Consider the following 7597-nt stretch of genomic DNA (forward strand, 5'->3'; position numbering starts at 1 on the left):
CAGTTATCACCATTGAAGCCCTATTTCCATACAATTAAGGAGAGCCAATCCATATCCAACGGCCACCTGTCATTCAGCGGCCTCCCCAACAAGCTCTGTCCTCAGCCACCCGAGTCACCTCCAGGGCCTGCTCCTCGAAGGAGGTGAGGATTCTTAAGTCAGACACCCCTCTGCCAGTCTGGGCCCTCTCCCGATGATTATGGGCGAGCTTTTCCTGAGGAGACGCAGAGGAGCGGGGGGGGGGGGGGTGTGAAGGAAGCGTTTGGGGTGCTTGAAGGGGGAAGGAGGTGGAGATAGGGTTGGGGGTCGCATGGAGAGTTGGGGGGTCGAAGCTCTCTTGGGGGGCGGTGTCTACTCACCCATGCTGCCCGGTGTAGGTCATTGATCCTTTTTCGGCATGGAGGCCAGTCTTTTGTTCACACTCCCCGTGCTCACAGCTGCCACCACCTCGTCCCAGGCAGCACTGGCTAACCCTAGGGCTCACTCTCCGGGACCCTTGGGGAACAGGACATCCCTCCTGGCCTCCACAGGATCCAGGAGACTCCCCAGGTCATCATCCCTGAATCTTGGGATGTCTCCTTGATGCCATTGTTGCGAGCTGGCTGGGGTTGGCTGAGCAAGTGTTGCTTAAGATCTGCTTGTTAGCCGGGGGGGTGGGGGGGTGGTTGGCAATCACCTTCATGTAAGGCGAGAAACCCATGAGGCCTCGTCAAGTGGATCAATTAACGTTGAATAGCGTTGCCGGCCTAGCTGGGCCGAGTGCAGGGAAGCTCACGGCAATCCCCACTCAGAACCTTTGCCGGAGAATCGCGTCCAAATTGTGGTGATCGTAGATTGACTAGATACAATACAACTGAGCAAACACTAGAGGGAGCACGGGAGAGCTATAAATACACCGGGACAGGAAGTGAGGACACACTTCACGGAAGGCAGAACTGATAGCAGGACAGACACACAAGCAGTCAGCATTTGAGGTAGCCGCATGTTAAGCTCTGAAGAGAGAACAAATTTACAATAAAGCATCTTCTCCACATTTGAGAATACGAGCTTTATTAAGACACGAGGAACAACATATGGTACCAGCAGTGGCTTCAGACGCTTACTACAGGACAACTCAGCTGCAGACACAGAAAGAACAAAATGGCATGGAAATCTCCTACTGGACATTCGACTTGGGAAGACATCGCTGATGGGAGGATGTGCCTTGGATACCCACTTCAGCTGGACACGACTGGCAATGTAAGAAATGTCTGGAAAATGTTTAAACAATGGTTCGATTTAGGTTTCATAGCTAATGATGCAGCAGCAGCCTCAGATGAAATTAAAATAGCAATGCTCATCGAAGGACATGAAGCTAGGAAAGTTTATAATGGATTTAAATACTCAAAAGGTGAAGACAGAAACAGCTTACAAACAATACTAAACAAATTTGAAGAGTACTGTAAGAAATTTGAACAGCAAGGCATGCTCAGAGGCCAAACTGCACAGAAACTGAGTGATGCAAAACTTCAAAGATCACGAAAAGAACAAGAAATCGCGAGTGAAAAGTACAGATCAAAAAGAAGAAATAACATGAATTTTCACAAAGCCAAAACGCTGAAATCCAGTCCAGATCGAAAAGAAAAATTAACTTAGAATTTTCAGAAAGAAAAAACGCTGAAATCCGCGATAAAATGGCGTCCGACCACATTTTGCAGTCTTGGGCACACAAAGAACTACAAATTGCGTCTGCGCATGCGCTGGATCCGGAAGCCGCGCATGCGCAGTTCCAACCATCCGTTCATCGTTCTGTGCATGTGCCCGCTGTGCATGCGCAGTGTAAAAAAGTTTGTGTTGCCGATCGTTATGCGCATGCGCAAGACGCGCATGCGCAGTATCTAAAAGGTGTGATCGTGGATCGTTATGCGCAAGTCGCGCATGCGCACTCTCAAAAAGTTTTGGCCACGTGTGACCAGTGGGCGCTGCCATCTTCTCCTCCTAGGGCCTTGTGCGGCCAGTGGGCGCCGCCATCTTCTCCTCCCAGGGCCATGTGCGGCCAGTGGGCACAGCCATCCCCCCTCAGTCCATGTGCGGCCCACGGGCACCGCCATCTTGCCCCGCCCGCGCAACGTGCACTCCATGGGCGTCGCCATTTTGTTCCCTACAGGACCCCTGGTGCCGCCATCTTGTCTCCCCCGGCGCTCCCACGTGGCTGGAACGCCAGATCTGGGTCGCCGATGCTCTCCATCTGAAACCTCGGATGACCACCCACAGCTCGCCTCGATGACACTGGACCAGTCTCGTCCTCACAACCTGGCCACCGCTTCGACGAAGGTGAAAATCAATGGCCACGCGACCTCTTGCCTGCTGGACTCCGGGAGCATCGAAATCTTCATACACCCAGATACAGAAGTCCACATCCCGGGTGTCGCTCCCGACTTGGCTCGCAGCTCCAGGACCGGTCCTTCTACGTAGGCACGTCTGACTCCACAAGGCGGACCCCTTGGTGGACAGGGTACACTTGCTCCACGCCAACCCACAGTATGCCAACGTGGAGTTCCCCGACGGCCGCCAAGATACTGTCTCCCTCAGGGACCTGGCTCACTCAGGTTCCACTCCAACACACTCCCCCACCCACGCGCCACCCTCCCCTCCCCCGGCACTCCCACTATTCACCCCACCAGGTCCTTCCCCTGCCCACGCAAGAGGACGAGGAAGATTTCGGCACGCTCCCGGGGTCATCCCTGATGGCCGACAGCACCGCAGTTGGCGACACCAGCACCGCCAGCACCGACATCGCTGCCACCGTTACGTTGCTCGCAGCGAACCGTCAAAGCACCGGATCGACTTAACCTCTGACGGGCACCTGTAAGGTATATTTGTGCAGCTGCTTCTAGCTCTGACTAAGGAGGGCGATGGGGGTGGCGGTTTAGATAACATTTATGTTAGCAACAGTACTGTGAGTGGGCAGCTATGTAACCCGCCCAAGGCCATTGCGCGCGGAACAACCTTTATCAGTGTGTGTAACTTGAGGCTCGGCAGAATGCGCCTTCTCCAGCCATAACTCAGATGGCTGTACGTGTTACAATCCTAAGTAAAAACTATTTGATTGAAGCCTTACTGTGTCGACTCACTCATTGAACTGAGATTTAGCCTAACAAATTGGTGACCCCGACGTTGGGGGGGGAGTCGAACACAACTCCGTTTAAGATCGCAGAGACAATTAAAAGCCGGCTAAAAAGAAGGTACGGAGTCAAACCTGTTAAATCAAAACTCCAAAATTGAAATTTTAAATTGTGTAATAATTGTCTCAGTGATTGAAAAAGGAGACAAAAATAGAAGACGACCATAGCCGGACGTCAAACGCCTTGGGATTGTGACACGTAAGTGTTAAGTTGAACTTAAAAGTCCTTAAGGTGTAAGATTAATGATTTCCTTCGACCAAATATTAGTGATAATATTTACCTAAAGTCTTTACTTAAAAAACTGTCAGATATCAGAAGTAGAGTGAGAAGGAAATAGAATTATTACCTTCGACCAAATATTAGTGATAATATTTACTCAAAGTCTTTACTTAAAAAACTGTCAGATCTCAGAAGTAGAGTGAGAAGGAAGTAGAGGGCATGTTATTACCTTCGACCAAATATTAGTGATAATATTTACTTAAAGTCTTTACTTAAAAAACTGTCAGATATCAGAAGTAGAGTGAGTCTTTACTTAAAAAAACTGTCAGATCTCAGAAGTAGAGTGAGAAGGAAGTAGAGGGCATGTTATTACCTTCGACCAAATATTAGTGATAATATTTACTTAAAGTCTTTACTTAAAAAACTGTCAGATATCAGAAGTAGAGTGAGTCTTTACTTAAAAAACTGTCAGATCTCAGAAGTAGAGTGAGAAGGAAGTAGAGGGCATGTTATTACCTTCGACCAAATATTAGTGATAATATTTACTTAAAGTCTTTACTTAAAAAACTGTCAGATATCAGAAGTAGAGTGAGAAGGAAATAGAATTATTACCTTCGACCAAATATTAGTGATAATATTTACTCAAAGTCTTTACTTAAAAAACTGTCAGATCTCAGAAGTAGAGTGAGAAGGAAATAGAGTCTTAGAATCGGAAAATTGTTTTGTTGCCTTAGACTGGTTATTAAGAACAGAGATCTGTCACGTGAAGGTCGGGCATTGAAAACAAAACAGTTTTGGATCTATTATCACCGGTTCATAAGAGACTTGAAATATAAATGTCCTTGAAATATAAATGTCCTTGAAATATAAATGTCCGGTAACATTAGCGCGCGAAAAGAGCATAAAAATTTAGAAGAAAAATGGCCACTGGGGGAAAACTAATGCATTAAAATTGGGTATAAAATTGACAGAGAAAGAAATAGTTAAAACAGCCAACGTCTTAAAAAAAAAGAGGACGGCACATATGGGAAAATAACCAAGTCATTAGGCTATCCGCCTTGAATCTGTATATTAATCCATGTGAGTTTAAGCTATATTCAGGCCTTTGTGTGAATATTTTCACCCCTAACATTTAGTGTAAGTCTGGAAGGATTTGCTGAGCTGGACGCCGCTCGAGCCGGTGGACAAGGCGAGTAGTCAAACCTTTGACCGCCTAAAATTAGAATCACTTGGCAAGGCGGACAGACGGTGAGGTAACATCCAAGAAATCTAGTATCAAGGCCAAATGAGTAAAAAAGTCAGTTTAAAACATTTGGGTTTTTGAAGAGCAAAATACTCTGGTAAAAAAAAACAATGATCAAAGATGGGTGTGATTTCTGTGGAACAGAGAAAAATGGTGAGATACACAGAAGTAAAGATAAGACAAATAAAGTTAGAAGCACAAATGATAAATTCAACCTTCACACCATTTGGAAGACAGGCTGGTTAAAAGGAATTGAGCTCTAACTCCTTGAAACAAAGCAATCAAACGGGTAAAGATAGTGTAAAGACCTCACAAAACTGCCAACAATTACGGCTAACAACTGTCCCGGAATGTCTCAAGGAGAGAAAAAAAAATCAAATTAAGTGAAGTCCAAAAGATCAGAAAGGGGCTAAAACACTCAATTGGTTTTGTTCAGGAATATCTGAGAATGACTAACCCCTCCACTCCCAGAACGAAAAAATGGGGAGGAAGATCAGTGCAAGGTTACGGTTGGAAACTTAAGAATGGATACATGTCGAGACTAACTTCAGATCATTTCAAGCCGTCCAGATAAATTCAGCAGTAATTCAACTCATTTGAAATAAAAGAAAAATAAACATCCAGTAATGTCTCTTTCCAAAAACCGGTTAAATAACGAGCATTGAAAATTGAAAGAAAGGATGGGTAATGTCTAAGGTCACATAACGGATGGAGATGGCATCATGCCAAGTTCTCCACCACTTTTGATTCTGTACAAAAATTTAACCATTTCAGCAAGCAGGTCATCTGCACAAAGAAATATACATCTCTAAGAAAAGCTAATGCCTCTAAAATTAATCAGTAGAAATTGACTTAAATGGAATGACACAGATAAAGTTTTTGAAGGAGAATGAAAAATTTTGTTCAGTATTTTAATTTTGTTCCATTTTAGAGAAAGAGAGACAGACAGAGAGTTACGTAGAGAGAGAGAGACTGATAGAGACAGCGAAAGTTGAGACAGCGAAAGAGAACGTCAGGGAGAGACAGAGAAGGGGAGGGGTAGTTAGATAAAGAGAAAGAGCGACAAGAGTTCCAGAGAGAGAGAGAGAGAGAGAGTTTTAGGCATCTAAACTTTGTTCTGAACTATTCAGTCTTTGTATTCAGACTTTGACTTCAGACCTTGACTTGTTACGAGCTGTGATTATTTGAAAGCTTCAAATTGTCTACGCATTGTCTTTAAAGATTATAGTTTGAGTACAGTTAACAATTTTTTTTCTTTTCAAAGGCTATAATTTTAATCAGGGTGCAAAATCACGTATGTAAAAATAAGAAAATATTAGTTTTATGGTGTTCAGTGGAGGTTAGGATAGTTGAAATACATATGACAAATATGATCAAGCCGGTGTTTCATTAGTGTCAGGGTTAAAACTTCCCTGACACAAATAATCATCAGTAGGGTGAAACTAAACTGTCTCACAAAGCAGATGTTTTAATTATGAGATTGCAGAATGACTTATAAACAACAGATGGGTAAATGAAATATGTCCATGAGTTTCAATAACATATTGTGTTCCCTGAAAAACTTGATAACGGGAATTTGGCAGCACTCCAACTTTTACTCCCAGCCATTTGAGTGAAAAATTTAAAAACAAGTTTCGAGATGCGAATGGCATCATTCCAATTTATGCACCCACTATACCCCCCTTTTTGTCTCTGCAAGACAGTCAACCCTTTCAACAAGCTTTTGTGTGTAATCCAGAAGATGTCTTGACACTCCCATGCTGGTTTGCCTGCGAGTTCTGGCCTTTTAAATTCTGATAAAGTAATGAACAGTCCACACAGCTGAAGATGCTTTTTAATTGGAACTTACAAATCTTAAGTTTTGAATTTTCACCCTCTTAACGACCCAGGACCCAAGACCAACCCGGAGTGGGTGCAAACATGGGAAGATAGGGAAATTGAAATAAGTCAATATATCAAAATGCTCGGTAACATGGTCACTTTAGTTTCGCAACAGGTGAACAACGCGGCCGGTGACGGAGAAGAAGGACAGGAGAGTCCGATAAAAGAAGGGGACCTGGTGTGTATCAGAAAACCCGGAAAAATCCCGTGGGCTGAGGGCATTCGCCAACCGGGAGGAACTACCTCCTAAATACCAGGACATGAAGATATTTTTGACCAAGAAGAGTACTTAGAAGCTGAAATGTGAAACTGGGGGGGGAAGGGAACGAAAGAAAAACGCGCGGGTTATAAGGGGCAAGGCAAAAATTGTATGTAATGTACACCGCCCCTGGGAAGGACTTGAGACTCCGGCGGGTCGAGCCAAGAGGATTGGGGGGGTCCTCACCTACCAGAGACCTCAGGACCCAACCAGGCGGTATAGAACGCTTGGCAAAAAGGGTTTTTTATTTTTATTTTTGCGCGCGTTTCAAAACATAGGGGGCGCGGGAAGTAATTGTTGTCCTCATAAGAGGACAAAGGAGGGATTGTAAGGTATATTTGTGCAGCTGCTTCTAGCTCTGACTAAGGAGGGCGATGGGGGTGGCGGTTTAGATAACATTTATGTTAGCAACAGTACTGTGAGTGGGCAGCTATGTAACCCGCCCAAGGCCATTGCGCGCGGAACAACCTTTATCAGTGTGTGTAACTTGAGGCTCGGCAGAATGCGCCTTCTCCAGCCATAACTCAGATGGCTGTACGTGTTACAATCCTAAGTAAAAACTATTTGATTGAAGCCTTACTGTGTCGACTCACTCATTGAACTGAGATTTAGCCTAACACACCGGACCATCAAAATGGACATTTTGTTTTCCCTCCCCACTGTAAATTATTTGCAAAACTGTATATAGGTCCACGCCACCCCCGCCTGACTCATTTTTAACAGGGGGTGAATGTGATGAGCCACTGTGTGCACCTGTATTAGGGGATGTAAGGTAGGACCTGCACTACCGGTATGGCGGTATGTAGTATTGGTATGGAGGAATTTCTGGAG

The 7597-nt window shown here is 44.8% G+C and overlaps 1 long non-coding RNA gene across 1 annotated transcript; it reads left to right on the top strand.

Annotated features, from left to right (window-relative positions):
• The first annotated feature begins 2852 nt into the window (after positions 1-2852).
• On the top strand, positions 2853-6825 carry LOC119953626. The gene is made up of 2 exons (XR_005458064.1): positions 2853-3362; positions 6612-6825. It is a non-coding gene; the product is annotated as an uncharacterized LOC119953626 (long non-coding RNA).
• Positions 6826-7597: the final 772 nt, after the last annotated feature.

This window comes from Scyliorhinus canicula, chromosome 18 (assembly GCF_902713615.1).
Source record: "Scyliorhinus canicula chromosome 18, sScyCan1.1, whole genome shotgun sequence".
NCBI classification, from domain to species: domain Eukaryota; kingdom Metazoa; phylum Chordata; class Chondrichthyes; order Carcharhiniformes; family Scyliorhinidae; genus Scyliorhinus; species Scyliorhinus canicula.